At 39.7% G+C, this 16682-nt stretch overlaps 1 long non-coding RNA gene across 1 annotated transcript; it reads left to right on the top strand.

Annotated features, from left to right (window-relative positions):
- The first annotated feature begins 419 nt into the window (after positions 1-419).
- LOC127490914 (uncharacterized) lies at positions 420-11654 on the top strand. Its single transcript, XR_007919290.2, has 3 exons — positions 420-721; positions 8549-8647; positions 9778-11654. It is a non-coding gene; the product is annotated as an uncharacterized lncRNA (long non-coding RNA).
- Positions 11655-16682: the final 5028 nt, after the last annotated feature.

The raw sequence follows: 16682 nt of genomic DNA, 5'->3' as shown, positions 1-16682 counted from the left end.
GATGACTAAACTGATTCTCAGATTATTTAAATGTCCGACTCCAAAGCCACTGTGGTTTCCAGTGTCTCATGCAGCACTTCTGCCTATTTAGGGACATATTTTATGTTTATTTATGTTTATTTTGTTCGTGTTAGCTTTTTTTAATTTCGGAAAAAAATACATCACCAATAAGAAAAAACATTTCATCAAATTTTAGCACACATCAGTTTGTTGTTTTATTTTTCTCATGTACTTGTCTTCTCTTTGTTTACATTCACACATATTTTAAACAGTATTTTTAAAAGTATTTTAAGTAGTATGATGATAATGTGCATTTAATCTTTATTCTAAAAATAATAATTCTGTATTTTTTTACTCTTTTCCCTCTCTCTCTTTTTTTTTTTTTTTTTTTGACAGGCAGAGTTAGACAGTGAGAGAGAGAGACAGAGAGAAAGGTCTTCCTTCCGTTGGTTCACCCCCAAAATGGCTGCTTCGGCCGGAGCTGTGCTGATCCAAAGCCAGGAGCCAGGTGCCTCCTCTGGTCTCCCAAGCGGGTGCAAGGCCTAAGGACCTGGGCCATCCTCCACTGCACTCCCAGGCCACAGCAGAGAGCTGGACTGGAAGAGGAGCAGCCGGGACAGAATCCAGCGCCCCGACCGGGACTAGAACCTCGGGTGCCAGCGCCACAGGCAGAGGATTAGCCAAGTGAGCTGCGGCGCCTGCCTCCCTGTTGTTTTAAAAGGTACATGCTTTTCATTAGTTTTTTTCATCAAATCTCCTTTTAAAAATGTGCTAGTGTGTAAATGAAAGATCTCCGCGAGTGAGATCCCAGTGGAAAGAACGGGTCATCAAAGAAGGAGGTACCTTTCTCTGAAGGGAGGAGAGAACTTCCACTTTGACCATGGCCTTGTCTAAATATGATCAGAGTTGGTGAACTTAGGGGGCTTCCATAGCCTTGGCAGCTCATGACATGAGCCTAGGGTGATTACTGATGCCATAAACAAGAGTGTCAATTTGTTAAGTCAACAACAGGAGTCACTGTGCACTTACTCCTCATGTAGGATCTCTGTCCTTAGTGTGCTGTACATTGTGATTTAATGCTATAACTAGTACTCAAACAGTATTTTTCACTTTATGTTTCTGTGTGGGGGCAAACTGTTGAAATCTTTACTTAATGTATGCTAAACTGATCTTCTGTATATAAAGAGAATCCTTGATGTGAATGGAAGGGGAGAGGGAGTGGGAAAGGGGAGGGTTGCAGGTGGGAGGGACGTTATGGGGGGGAAGCCATTGTAATCCATAAGCTGTACTTTGGAAATTTAAATTCATTAAATAAAAGTTAAAAAAATTGTGCTAGTGTGGAAATTTAGATTATTTTCATTTCGTGGTAAAATGAATTATAATAATGATATGTATGCAACTTAAAAAGTTTAATGGTAGTACATAGGCATTTTAAAAACTTATTGTGGAAATATTGTAATGTTTGCTTGGGATTAGAAGGAACCAATGTGTACTTACTACTCAACTTCAATAATGATCATTTTGCCCACCTTATTTCATTGAATATCCCAGTTTTTTCTTGAGAACAGTACACAAAATTTCAGATGTCTTACTATTTCACTTTTAAGCCCTTTATGATAGACTAGTAATGGATAAGGACTTTTTCCTAAGATAATTTAATGCTCTGTGATATCCATCTAAGGTCTACATTTAAATTTCTTTATTAAAAGAGTGGATTTTCACATTTGGCTTGTACAAATTACAATCTAAATGTGGTCCACACATTGCAGTTAATAGTTATTTCATTAAAGCTTCATTCATTCCGAAGGGCACACACACACACATTGTTTATACCATCAATTTGTTGGAGAAACAAGGTTACAAATCTGACAGAATGTTCCACATTCTGAGGTTGTTTTCTCTGTCTCTCTCTTTTTTTTTTTTATTTGACAGAGTTAGACAGTGAGATGAGAGAGACAGAGAGAAAGGTCTTCCTTCCGTTGGTTCACCCCCCAAATGGTTGCTATGGCCGGAGCCATGCCGAACTGAAGCCAGGAGCCAGGTTCTTCCTCTCGGTCTCCCATGTGGGTACAAGGGCCCAAGGACTTGGGCCATCTTCTACTGCCTTCCTAGGCCACTGAAGAGAGCCAGACTGGAAGAGGAGCAACTGGGACTAGAACCGGGTGCCCATAGAGGATGCCAACGCCACAGGTGGAAGATTAACTGAGTGAGCCACAGTGCCGGCCCTGAGGTTGTTTTCTCAAGATATCATTCTGCTGGTTTCTACATCTTTAGTATTTGTTTTATTTGTTTGTTTACTTATGTTTGAGAGGCAGAGAGACTGAAAGAGGGAGAGAGAGAGAGAGCAAGCGAGTAAGCGAGCATGCGCTAGAGAGGGTGCTCCCATTTGCTGGGCCACTCCCCAGTACCCACAGCAGATAGCGTTGAGCCAAGGCTTATGCTGGAAGCTGCAAATGCAGTACAGGGTTCCCCTGTGAGTGGCAGGAACCTCCCTGCTTACACCATTACTGCTGCCTCCCAGGGACTGCATTGTCAGGAAATTGGAGTCTGGAGCAGGGCCAGGGAATTGAGCCAAGGAATATTGATGTGAGGGGCATCTTAACCACCAGCCTAAATGCAAGCTCCTATGGTGTTTGTTTTAATTTAATTTTGGCTGTATTTGTAATCCAGACCTTTTTTGACTTGGAATCAAATTTAGTATTTTTCTGACAGCATTTTAGGAGATCATTGTTCTTCTAGACAATGTCTTTTTAAATATATATATATATTATATATATATTTGAAAGGCAGAGTTACAGAGAGAGGGAGACAACTTTCATCTGCGGATTCACTCCCCAAATGGCTGCAATAGCCTGGCCTGGGCCATGCCAAAGCCAGGAGCCTGGCATTCCATCCAGGGCTCCCACATGGATGCAGGGGCCCAAGGATTTGGGCCATCTTCTGCTACTTGTCCAGGCTTGTTAGCAGGTATTGGAAGTGGAGCAGCCAGGACTTGAACTGGCACACATGCGGGATGTCATCATTGCAGACAGCAGCTTAACCAACTATGCCACAATACCAGCCCCTTGACAACCTCTTCTGTAGGCAATTTTCTCAAACTAAAAGCCCATTTGTGTTATAGATGCATGTAATTGAATCCCTGCTGATACCAAGTAGTTTCCTTTTAGCACCTTCCAATCCTGGTAGAAAACTAGACATTGACTGAAATAATTTTGAAAGCTATTTGAAGAATAAAAGAAACTTGGATTTGATTTGACAGAGCAATGATTGAGAATTGAAGAAGAACACCCCCAACCTTCACCATCAAATATTCTGGTTTGTAGATTGGATTCAAGTGAAGAAGATGTGACATGACTGTTGTATGCTGTCCTTACAGGTCAGGGGAGGGCTGAGACAAAAGCTTGTTTTCTGCTTCTGTGTTTTCTTTGAGCTTAGGGTAGTGTAAGTGAGGTTTTCCATTTGGAGTGATAATGTGAAAGGCCATCATAAAGCAGGAAGCTCTAATGAGTTTGGTTGCATTGCAAGGATTCTCTGACACAAAGAACAAGTTGTGATTGGAGTAGAGGAATAGGGGCTTTTCCTGTCTCGCTATTACTTATTCCTTCTTGTATCAAAACCTTCAAAGAATTCATGGGAATGTATATTATGAAAAGATTATACCCAGATTTCAAAATCCTTGTGCACCAAAATAAACTTATCTTTAGTTTCATTTTTCTATTAACTTTTTGGAATACACTTGCATTTTAGACGTGGTGTTTGGGGCACCTCTTGAGAACCACATAATGTCAAATCCCCCCAAGCAGAGGAAAGGAATGTCCATAATATAAAACCCCCAATGTTGCCCAACAATTAGGAGAGGCAGAGCAATGCTTCTCTTTTCTCTGCAGTCCCAGGAAAATGTAGAGAACATGTATGACTTTCCTTATATATCATTAAGCGAACTTGGATCTTCCACAACATGGTTTGCCAGACCATTCCAACCAATTGCATCTTTACACTCTATTGGTGAAGTCCCAGCATCACAGAGAAGGAAGACATAAAGCCTAAGGCAAGATTCTTTACTACCCTGCAACTGGAAATGTTAGGTTGAGGCACTATCACAATTTAAAAATATCTTTCAGAGGTACTTGTGACACTATGTTAGTGGGAACATGGATGGAGATGGCTCATGACAATAGCTTTAGAGAGAAGAGGGCTGTGAAGTACTTTATTTGAGAGGTCTCTCTTTTGGGACTAAATTCAAGTATCTGAATTTTTCTCTTTTATCTTATCGAGCAGGCTGTGGAGTAGAGACTCTGAATTTTGACTTTGAGCTCTGGGAATACAGACTTGCCTCATTATTTTAACTTCTGCTTGTTCATTTGTTTTATTCATTTCTATCATATGGCATAGGCAACACTACTGGAAGGTCAGTCACAGAAACTGAGAGTCTGCAACCAGGGGAAAAAAGACTGAAAATTACATAATTTAATTCTGTGTCCTTGGATAACATTTTTGGCAACTCAGTCATTGCCCAGTTTCAGCTTTAGTGTTAATCATATTTTTTTATAATTTTTGTTAAGATGTTTATTTTATTTATTTGAAAGACAAAGTTAACAGAAAGAGAAGTAGAGACAGAGAGAGAGAGAGAGAGAGAGAGAGAATCTTCCATCCACTGGTTCACTCCCCACATGGCCACAAGCCAGGAGCTAGGAGCTTCTTCCAGGTATCCCACGTTGGAGTAGGGACCCAAGCACTTGGGCCATCCTCCGCTGCTTTCCTAGCCACATTAACAGGGAGCTGGATCAGAAATGGAGCAGCTGGGACTCGAGCTGGTGCCCATATGGGATGCCGTTGTTGCAAGCTTGAGCTTTAACCCTCTGTGCTACAGTGTGTCAGCCCTGTGTTAACCTTATTTTAAAATTTCTCCACCGGTGCTGCGGCTCACTAGGCTAATCCTCCGCCTGCGGCACCGGCACACCGGGTTCTAGTCCTGGTCGGGGCGCCGGATTCTGTCCCGGTTGCCCCTCTTCCAGGCCAGCTCTCTGCTGTGGCCAGGGAGTGCAGTGGAGGATGGCCCAAGTGCTTGGGCCCTACACCCGCATGGGAGACCAGGAGGAAGCACCTGGCTTTTGGCTTCAGATCAGCGCGGTGCGCTGGCTGCAGCACGCCGGCTGCAGTGGCCATTGTGGGGTGAAACAACGGAAAAAAGGAAGACCTTTCTCTCTCTCTCCCTCACTGTCTAACTCTGCCTGTCAAAAAAAACATTTTTTTTTTCTCTTTGCCCTGTATTAACTGTTGCTGAGAATCCTTATCACTGTTTTGTTTTTTCCTAATTGTCCCTGGGTATGCCTCTGTGGACATTGTAAGCAATTCTCTCTCCTTTCTATGTAACCTTTAAATCAACATTCTGGTAAACTACACTGTATTTGCAAGGTTTGTTTCTTGCTGACATGTTTAGTATTACTCTTGATACTTCTATGATATATATGCAGGGAGTATAGTAATGTGTGTGTAAAAAGCATTGTGAGGACAGTGAGTAATGTGTGTGCAATAGAGCATTGGTGAACTATCATAAAGGAGAGGAGAGAGCAGCATCCTTTTTTTTGGTTTTGAGTCAGTCACATAAGGAACAAAAAAATGAAAGGATGTTGCTTTAGGCTTGAGTTTATGCAAAGGACTACAGTAGTTGTATCCCTTTAGATATACTTGTCTAGTATTTCTCAAGAGTATAAAAACATAGTCTAGAAAATGTAATGTTTTATTAAACTAGCCACCGATTTGTCAGTTAAGCTTTCTTGAAAGTCTAACAATAGTATATAAGATTCTATACTCAATGAAAGGCAACAATGTATAACTCTACAACTGAAACATAGAACTTTAGGGTTAAAAGGAGACCTAAAAACCATACTACTTAGTACTTTTACCTTGTACAAAATGGAACTAAAGCTCCTGAGTTTTTCTAGATCAAATGACTACTTAATTGCTGAAAATAGTTGTTTTTTGCCCCAATCTCTGTTTAAATTTTTTTTTAAAGATTTTTATTTTATTTATTTGAAAGACAGGGTTACAGAGAGAGGTAGAGACAGAGAGAGAGGTCTTCCTTCCACTGGTTCACTCCCCAGATGGCCACAACGGCTGGAGCTGCGCCAATCCAAAGCCAGAAGCCAGGAACCAGGAGAAGGGGCCCAAGAACCTGGGCCGTCTTCTACTGCTTTCTCAGGCCATAGCAGAGAGCTGGATTGGAAGAGGAGCAGCTGGGACTAGAATTGGCACCCATATGGGATGCTGGCACTTCAGGCCAGGGCATTAACCCACTGCACCACTGCACCAGCCCCTCTATGTTTAAATTTAGTCAGTGTTGAGTAAGAGTGATATTTATCTCAGGAACTAATAAACTAATTTTATTTTACATTTTTCTATCATGAATTATTCTTTTTTTTTTTTTTTTTTTTTTTTTTTTTTTTTTTTTTTGACAGGCAGAGTGGACAGTGAGAGAGAGAGAGACTGAGAGAAAGGTTTTCCTTTGCCATTGGTTCACCCTCCAATGGCCGCCACGGCTGGCGCGCTGTGGCCGGCACATTGCGCTGATCCAAAGGCAGGAGCCAGGTGCTTCTCCTGGTCTCCCATGGGGTGCAGGGCCCAAGCACTTGGGCCATCCTCCACTGCCTTCCCAGGCCCCAACAGAGAGCTGGCCGGGAAGAGGGGCAACCAGGAAAGAATCCGGTGCCCCGACCGGGACTAGAACTCGGTGTGCCGGTGCCACTAGGTGGAGGATTAGCCTATTGAGGCGCGGCGCCAGCTGAATTATTCTTAATTTATAAAAAATTTTAGTTTGATCCTCAGCATTCTCACTTAATATTGTTATTGGGGAAATACTAAAAAATTGACATACTAAGGCCCTGCAGTGTGATGCTAGGCAGACATAGTCAGGTCTCTGGGAACCACACACAACTCTGGGTGTGTTCTGGTGACACATTTCCACAGGGCATCAGCCTGTGTGCACCTGCGTGTCTATTCTGAAGTGTAAGCAAAAGGTGACTGGCTCCATTATTTTGTTTTACCTGATTTTCATGAACATCTTTAAAAAAGTGTGTGTGGGACTGGTGCCATGGCGCAGTAGGCTAATCCTCCACCTGTGGTGCTGGCATCCCGTATGGGCGCTGGTTCTAATCCCGGCTGCTCCTATTCCAGTCCAGCTCTCTGCTATGGCCTGGGAAAGCAGTGGAAGATGGCCCAAGTGCTTGGGCCCCTGCACCCACGTGGGAGACCAGGAAGAAGCACCTGGCTCCTGGCTTCAGATCGGCGCAGCTCTGGTCGTTGCAGCCATTTGGGGAGTGAACCAACAGATGGAAGACCTTCTCTCTCTCTCTCTCTCTCTCTCTCTGTAACTCTACCTCTCAAATAATAAATTGAATCTTTAAAAAAACAATGTGTGCGTGTGTGTGTGTGTGTGTGTGTGGTTTGCTCACCAAAGTAGGAAGAATAAAATGATTCAAATACATCATGAAGAATGTTGCTAATTGTTTCTAACACAAAGCTTTTGTGCCTCAGACTCTCCAGATGGAATATATACCTAATTGCCACCCAAAACTGAGAACCAGTTTCTGATCTGAGACTTATGGAGGACCTACATGGTTCTTTGGTAGAAAAGGAAAGCCTCTCTGCCACTCTTCTTCCATGTGCTTGTCTGGATTGTGTCTTTCTCTTTCATTGTGCTCTAATTTTTGAATCCTTGGACTGATTACCTTTGGAAAGAACTTGCATGTGGTCCATGGACATAAATTTCTCTTTGTCTCATCATGTTAATGTGCTGTATTCTATTCTTTCCCTGGGAATGGATACAGTTTTTAAAGTGGGTAATTGGAATGTGCTACCTTGAGTGTTCAGTTCATATTTACTTCCTTCTACTGCTTAGCAGTTTGGGCTTTTAAGCAAACAAGAGAGTAACTTTCTGAATATATGAATGGAGTAAAAATAAAAGAGCTTGACTATCAGATATGAATCAAATGTGCTGTACAGACTAATCCATTATTTGAATATATCTGGAACTGCATGAATTAATCTTAATCATGTTTATTCTTCTAAAAATATCAACAGTTAAAAATTGTATATCTCATTATTAAAAATGGTTTTGGAGCTGAGATGTAATCTCCTAAATGAAGGAATAAAAATAAGAGTAGGATGAGCCAGCTAACCATTTTTCTTCCTAAAAAATTGAAATAATGGAGATCAAGTCTGTTAGGCATCGTTCAATAAATCAGAAGTCTTATGACATGTCTGATATTTTATTAACAAAATTTTGATTTGATTTATCTATTTAAAATAACTGGCAAGGTATTCTTTAAGTGCTGAAACATAAATTCCAAACATGGAACCTTGATTTATGTTAATGGAGGCTTACATGGGAGACACAGCAGTGATCACAGATTTTGCAGTGTTCTTTCAGTTGGGGGATAAAACCACAGAAAAAACTGCTGCTGTCTGTCCCCTCTGTTGATGTAAGGATGATGACTGTCCTAAGAAAATGATACCATCTTGATGACACAAACTTTCACTTCTTTTCCAGACACCTCCAGATTTTCTGAAATCCGCCCCACAGTTCTGAATGCCTGTGTCTCCAGACTTCTACAAGAATCGCAGTGGAGTTCTATTAAAACATTCCTTGGTAAATACTGGGTCTTTCTGATCTCTTACAGTAACGTTTATATTTTCATATTCCTCAAAGCGCCTTCATCTCCCCTGCCTCTTAGACTCTGAATGACACCTACTGAATTACCTATTCCAATTCTATGTCAATCCAGAATATACCTGTATTCTACTCGGGCTGCTAGGCATTACCAGAGAGAAACTGCATGGTCATGCAAACTGGCACCACTCCACGTCTTTACTTTCCAGCCTCAGGAACTTCTATACCATTTGCACCATGCAGCCCTCTTCCTTGTTCTTTGCAGGACTGTCCCCTTCTGATCCTTTAGGCTGCACCCTAACTGTTGCTGCCTTAGAGAATCCTTCCATGATCTCGCTGTGAAAGGAGGTCTCCCCCCAATCTAGTGCCCTGTTGATTTCAAGACATTTTGCACTCTTTGTACTTCTATGTTTGCCTTACTGTTTCCATCATCAATTTCTTGTGCCTAGGGAAAGCATCTATTCAACTAATTACTATAGAACTGTATTTTCTAGCACACAGTAAACCTTCAGCAGCATTTTTTGTATAAATAAATAAATAGATTGTATTTGAGAAAGAGAAGCATTTTCCTAAGTTAAATAAATATTGAAAGCGCTGCTTTAAATAAGCATAGCCATGAGCCATCCTTATAGATGTTAAGTTGCTTCACCTTTCAAATAAGCTTCTTAAGTGTGGTGAAATAGTTAAACAGATGTTTGTGTTCTGATTTTGGAAGCTGCAGCACTTGCTGATCCTCTGTAATAGTGATTCCCAACTTCCCTTTGTCTGCAGGTGCACACAGGCTGATGCTTTGTTGACATGTGCTGCCCAAACACAAATAGGGCTGTGTATGGTTCTTGGAGCCCTGACTGTTCCTGAATCTTTTTTTTTTTTCTCCACTCAGGAAATCATACTGGGGTGTGAGTGAGGGCGAGTGTAAGGCTACTGGTAGGATTACCTTGACTCTATTTTCTTTTGTCTTAAAATGCAAAAAAGACAAACCAATTATACATTGTATGTTTTTAAAAAGTTGTAATGAATTAACTTGCTTCACACCTCACAACCAACCAGGACATATCAGTTTGTCATGACGTGTGATTTTTAAAAACTATTTATTTATTTATTTGAAGGCAGAGAAAGAAAGAGAGAGATCTTCCATCCTCTGATTGACTCCCTGAATGCCTGCAATAGCTGCGCCAGGCTGAAACCCAGAACTAAGAACTCCATCCAGGTCTCCCACATGTGGGACAGGAACCCAAATACTTGGGCCATCATCATCCAGTGCCCTACAGGTTTGTTAGCAGGAAACTTAATGGGAATTGTGCAGTAGCTGGGACTCAAACAGGCCTTCTGATGTGGGATCAGGGCATCCTAGGTGGTAGCTTAATCCACTGTATCACAACACCTGTCCCATGACTAAAAAGAATGTATTTGATAGTGAAAGCAAGAGCAAGAGAGAGAGAGAGAGAGAACGAGAACTCCCACCGGCTGGTTCACTCCTCAGATATCCGCAGTGGTTGAGGCTGTACTGAGGCTGAAGCTGGGAGCTGGGAATTCAATTTAGGTTTCCCATGTGGGTTGCAGAGACCCAACTACTTGAAATATCACTGCTGCCACCCAGGCTCTGCATTCACAGGAAATTGAAATCAAGAGCCAGAGCTGGGAGTCAAACCCAGGTTCTCTTATATGGGGTGTGAGTGCCTTAACCTCTAGACTCAATGCTTCCTCCTGACATATGACTTTTGAACTGATGTTTTATAAATTGGTCCTAAATTTCTGGGAGTACATTACTGTTTATATTTTTTGGGGAAAAAAAGAATAAATGTAGATGAGAGTGCAAAACAGCAATACTATAGGAGTGGAGGGGAACTCATGGAAATAATAATTGCAGGAAAGCTTATACCATGCCTGGTAAGGTGTCAACTCTGAAACTCTTCCTTCTTGATTATCACAAATGCATATTATTTAACTTGAGCTATATAAATGCAAATACTAGACATATTTGGTCTGAAAATATAGTTTCATATAGCTTCAGCTAATTAATTCATTAGTGTGTTCTATCATTCATCTAAAATGTAATTGGGGATGAGTTATAAGTTCTTGCAAAAGGGAAAAGAGCAACAAAATAGTGAAACCTTTGATGTGTGTTTTAGTGGCTTCTTTTTTAATACAAGTCAACTAATCAATGAACTTGTCAGTCTGGGTTGTACATCCTTAGCCTAGCACTGGTCTATCAGCTAACTGGGGCAAACCAGAAAAATCCAGGATAGGTTTGGACCATAGAAATTTCCATCACTATGGGAAGAACCAAACATCTAGGAAGTAGTTTACATATGATAAATTATGCAACAAACAAGAATGCATTTTTTTTTTTTTTTGCCAAACTGGTTCCTTTTTTGGCTTGCCACTTTGGTATTCTTTAAAATTTTTCCCCCAGAAACCTTATATTTAAGGAAAGCAAACTTCATACATTTCATAATTACAACTTTAGGCACATGGTTATTCTTCCCACCATACCCACTCTCCCACCCACACTCCCATCCTTCTTCGTCCTCCTTCTCTTATTCCCATTCTTATTTTTTACTAAGATCTATTTTCAATTAACTTTATACACATATGACTATATGTTAAGAGTTCAACAAATAGTATGCAAAAAAACCATATTCCTCAACAGTTGAAATAAGGCTCCATATTCAAAATCCTTGGTTCTCAAAGTGTCAATTTCATTTCTATAGATTGCCTTTTAGGTGCTCTATTTGTTCTCATAGGTCAGGGAGAACATATGGTATTTGACCTTTTGGTACTGGCTAATTTACTAAGTATGATGTTTTCCAGTTTTATTCATTTTGTTGAAAATGACCAGATTTTGGGATTTTTTTTTGTGTGTAGTACTCCATGGTGTACATATCCCATAATTTCTTTATAAAGTCTTCAGTTGATGGGCATTTGGGTTGATTCTATATCTTAGCTATTGTAAATTGAGCTGCAATAAACATGGGGATACAGATAACTAATATGCTGATTTCATTTCCTTTGGATAAATTCTCAGGAGTGGGATGGCTGGGTAGTATGGTAGGTCTATATTCAGATTTCTGAGGTATCTCCATATTGTCTTTTTTTAAAAAAAAGATTTTTTATTTATTTATTTGAGAGTTAGACTTACAGACAGTGAGAGGTAGAGATAGACAGAAAGGTCTTCTTCCACTGGTTCATTCCCCAAATGGCTGCAACTGCCGGAGCTGTGCCGATCCGAAGCCAGGAGCCAAGAACTTCCTCTGGTCTCCCATACGGGTGCAGGGGTCCAAGGACTTGGGCCATCTTCCACTGCTTTCCTAGGCCATAGCAGAGAGCTGGTTTGGAAGAAGAGCAGCCGGGACTAGAAATGACGCCCACATGGGATGCCGGTGCCACAGGCAGGGGATCAACCTGTTGCACCACAGTGCTGGTCCTCCATATTGTCTTCCATAGTGGTTTTACCAGTTTACATTCCCACCATCAATGAATTAGGGTACCTTTTACCCAACATCTTCACCAGCATTTGTTGTTTGTTGATTTATGTATGAAAGCCATTCGAACAAGGGTAAGGTGAAACCTCATTGTGGTTTTGATTTGCATGTCCATGATAGGTAGTGATCCTGAGCATCTTTTCATGTGTCTGTTAACCATTTGGATTTCCTCTTTTGAAAAATGTCTATTGAGGTCCTTGGCCCATCTCTTAACTGGGTTGTTTGTTTTGTTGTTGTGGAGTTTCTTCATCTCTTTATATATTCTGGTTATTGATCCCTTATCAGTTGCATAGTTTTTAAATAATTTCTCCCATTCTGTCAGTTGCTTCTTCATTTTCCTGAGTGTTTCTTTTGCAGTACAGAAGCTTCTCAATTTGATGTAATCCCATGTATTAATTTTGGCTTTGATTGCCTGTGCCTCTGGGGTCTTCTCCAAGAACTCTTTGCCTATGCCAATGTCTTGTAGGGGTTTCCCAATGTTCTCTAATAATTTGATGGTGTCAGGTCAGAGATTTAGATCTCTAATCCATGTTGAGTAGATTTTTGTGTAAGGTGTATGGTAGGGGTTGTTCCTGCATACTTCTGCATGTGGAAATACAATTTTCCCAGCACCATTTTTTGAAGAGACTGTCTTTTCTCCAGGGATTGGTTTTAGCTCCTTGATCAAATATAATTTGGCTGTAAATGTTTGGATTAATTTCTGGTGTTTTTATTCTGTTCCATTGGACTATCCATCTATTTTTGTACCAGTACCAGGCTGTTTTGATTATAACTGTCTTATAGTATGTCTTGAAATCTGGTATTGTGATGCCTCTGGTGTTATTTTTGTTGTGTAAGATTACTTTTAGCTATTCGAGGTCTCCTGTGCCTCCATATGAATTTCAGCATCATTTTTTATATATCTGAGAAGAAAGTCTTTGGTATTTTGATTTGGATCACATTGAATCTGTAAATTGCTCTTGGAAGAATGGACATTTTGATGATATCGATTCTTCCAATCCATGGACATGGAAGATTTTTCTATTCTCTTGTATCTTCTCTTTCTTTCTTTAATATTTTGTAATTCTCTTAATAGAGATCTTTGACATTCTTGGTTAAACTTATTCCAAGGTATTTGATTTTTTTTAGCTATTGTGAATGGAATTGATCTTAGAAGCTCAATCTCTGCCTTGGCATTATCTGTGTATAGAAAGGCTATTGGTTTTTGTGTGTTGATTTTATATCCTGCCACTTTACCAAATTCTTCTGTGAGTTCCAGTAGTCTCTTAGTGGAGTCTTTTGGATTCCTTATATATAGAATCATGTCATCTACAAATAAGAATAATTTGACTTTCTCCTTCCCAATTGTATCCCTTTGGTTTCTTTTTCTTTTTTTTAAATAATTTATTTTATTTGAAAGTCAGAGTTACATAAAGAGAGGAGAGGTAGAGAGAGAGAGAGAGAGGTCTTCTATCCGGTGGTTCACTCCCCAATTGGCTGCAATGTCTGGAGCTGTGTCGATCCAAAGTCAGGAGCCAGGAGCTTTGTCCTGTTCTTCCATGTGGCTTCAGGGACCCAAGGACTTGGGCCATCTTCTACTGCTTTCCCAGGCCATTGCAGAGAGCTGGATCAGAAGTGGAATAGTGGGGACTCAAACTGGTGCCCATATGGGATGCTGTCACTGCAGGCAGCAGCTTTACCTGCTATACTACAGCACCAGCCCCGTTTTGATTTCTTTTTCTTGACTAATGGCTCTGTCTGAAACTTCCAGGACTCTACTGAATGACAGTGGTAAGAGTGGGCATCCTTGTCTGGTTCCAGATCTCAGTGGGAATGCTTCCAACTTTTCTCCATTCAATAGGACGCTGACTGTAATTTTGTTTTAAATTGCTTTGATTGTGTTTAAGAATGTTCCTTCTCTACCCAATTTGCTTAGACTTTTCATCATGGAAGGGTGTTGTATTTTATCAAATGCTTTCTCTGCATCTATTGAGATAATTATTTGGTTTTTGTTCTTCAATTTGTTAATGTGTTATATAGCATTGATTGATTTGCAAATGTTGAGCCATCCCTGCATACCAGGAATAAATCCTACTTGGTCCGTGTGGATGATCTTTCTAATGTGTTGTTGGATTTGAATGGCTAGTATTTTGTTGAGGATTTTTGCATCTATGTCATCTGGAAAATTGGTCTATAGTTATCTTTCTCTGATGTATCTTCAGGTTTAGGAATTAAGGTGATGCTGATTTCATAGAAAGAGTTTGGATTCCCTACCTTTCAAATTCTTCTAATAGCTTGAGAAGAATTGGAGTTAGTTCTTATTTAAATGTCTGGTAGAATTCAGCAGTGAAGCCATCTGGTCCTGGGCTTTTGTTTGTTGGGAGGGTCTTTATTACTGATTCAATTCTTGTCTTTGTTATGGGCCTGTTTAGGTTTTCTGTGTCTCCTTGGCTCATTTTATGTGGATTGTGTGTGTCCAGGAATCTGTGCCTTTCTTCTAGGTCCCAGTTTATTGTCATACAGCTTTTTGTAGTAATTTCTAATGATTCTTTTATTTCTGTGGTATCTATTGAAACATTTTCTTTTTCATCTCTAATTTTATTGATTTGGTTCTTCTACCCCATTTTTGTTTAGTTGGGACAATGGTGTGTCAATTTGGTTTATTTTTTTTAAAAAATCAGCTCTCTGTTTTGCTGATCTTTTGTATTTTTTATGGTTTCAATTTTGTTTATTTTTTCTCCACTTTTAATTATTTCTTTTCTCCTACTAGTTTTGGGTTTGGTTTGCTGTTGTTTTTCTAGGTCCTTGAGATGCATTGATAGCTCATTTATTTGGTGTGTTTCCAATTTCTTGATGTAGGCACCATCTACTATAAACTTTCCTCTTAACTCAGCTTTTGCTGTATCCCATAAGTTTTGATATATTGTATTGTCATCGTCATTTGTTTCCAGAAATTTTTTGACTTCTCTTTTATTTTTTCAATGACCTACTGTTCATTCAGGAGCATGTTATTCAGTCTCAATACATTTGCAAATGTTTAGAGGCTCTTTAGTTATTAATTTCCAGTTTAATTCCACTGTGGTCTGAGAAGATGCATGGCATGATTTCAATTTTTTTTTAATTTGCTGAGACTTGTTTTATTGCCTAGCATGTGGTGAATCCTGGAGAAGGTTCCATGCATAGGTGAGAAGAATGTGTATTCTGCAACTGTAGGATGGAAAGTTCTGTAGATATGTGTTAGGTCATTTGGTCTATAGTGTCGATTAACTCTGTTGTTTCCTTGCTGATTTTCTGTCTTAGAAATTTCCATTGTTGAAAGTGGGGTATTGAAGTTCCCCATTACTTTTGTATTGGAGTCTATGTCTCCCTTTAGATCCATTAACATTTCTTTTAAATAGCCAGGTGCTTTGTAATTAGGTGCAAATACATTTATAATAGTGACATCTTCCTGTAGAATTGTTCCCTTAATCATTACATAGTGCCCTTCTTTGTCTCTTTTAACAGTTTTTGTGTTGAAGTCAATTTTGTTTGATAGTAAGATGGCTACATCAGCTCTTTTTTGGTTTCTCTTAGCCTTGAATATCTTTTTCTATCCTTTGACTTTCAGCCTGTATGTATCTTGTTGGTGAGATGTGTTTCTTGTAGGTAGCAAATAGTTGAGTTTTATTTTTTAATCCATTCTACCAGTCTGTGTCTTGTAACTGGAGCGTTGAAGCCATTTACATTCAAGGTGACTATTGATAAATAATGATTCTGCCCTGCCATTTTTACATAAATATTTGTATTGTTTACTTTGGATTTCCTTTGTACTTTCATTGGGAGATTTTCTACTTTCACCTACTTTTGTAGTGATGGCCATGTTTCTGCATTTCTGTGTGCAGCACATCCTTAAGCATTTTTTAGTATTAGTAAATGGGTTGTGACAAATTCAATTTCTGTTTGTTATGAAGGTCTTTATTTCACTTTCCTTCATAAATGAGAGTTTTTCAGGGTATAGTATCTGGGTTGACAGTTTTTTTCTCTTAAGACTCAGACTATATCTTGCTCCTAGCCTGTAGGGTTTCTGGTGAGAAGTCCACTGTGAATCTAATTGGAGACCCTCTGAAAGTAATCTGGCATTTCTATCATGCACTTTTTATTTTTATTAAACTTTTATTTAATAAATATAAATTTTGAAAGTGGAATTTTTGGATTATAGTGGTTTTTTCCCTCATAACCACACTCCCACCCACAAACCATCCCATCTCCTACTCTCTCTCCCATCCCATTCTTCATTAAGATTGATTTTTAATTATCTTTATATGCAGAATATCAACTTAGTATATACTAAGGAAAGATTTCAACAGTTTGTACCCACACAGACACACAAAGTATAAAGTGCTGTTTGAATACTAGTTTTACTGTTAATTCGCATAGTGCAACATATTAAGGACAGAGATCCTACATGGGGAGTAAGTGCACAGTGACTCCCGTTGTTGATTTAACAATTGACACTCTTATTTATGACATCAGTAATCACCCGAGGCTCTTGTCATGAGCTGCCAAGGCTA

Source organism: Oryctolagus cuniculus, chromosome 1 (genome assembly GCF_964237555.1).
Source record: "Oryctolagus cuniculus chromosome 1, mOryCun1.1, whole genome shotgun sequence".
Classification (NCBI taxonomy): Eukaryota; Metazoa; Chordata; class Mammalia; order Lagomorpha; family Leporidae; genus Oryctolagus; species Oryctolagus cuniculus.
The sequence above is the reverse complement of the archived record's forward strand: the minus strand, read 5'-3'. Positions and strand labels throughout refer to the sequence as shown.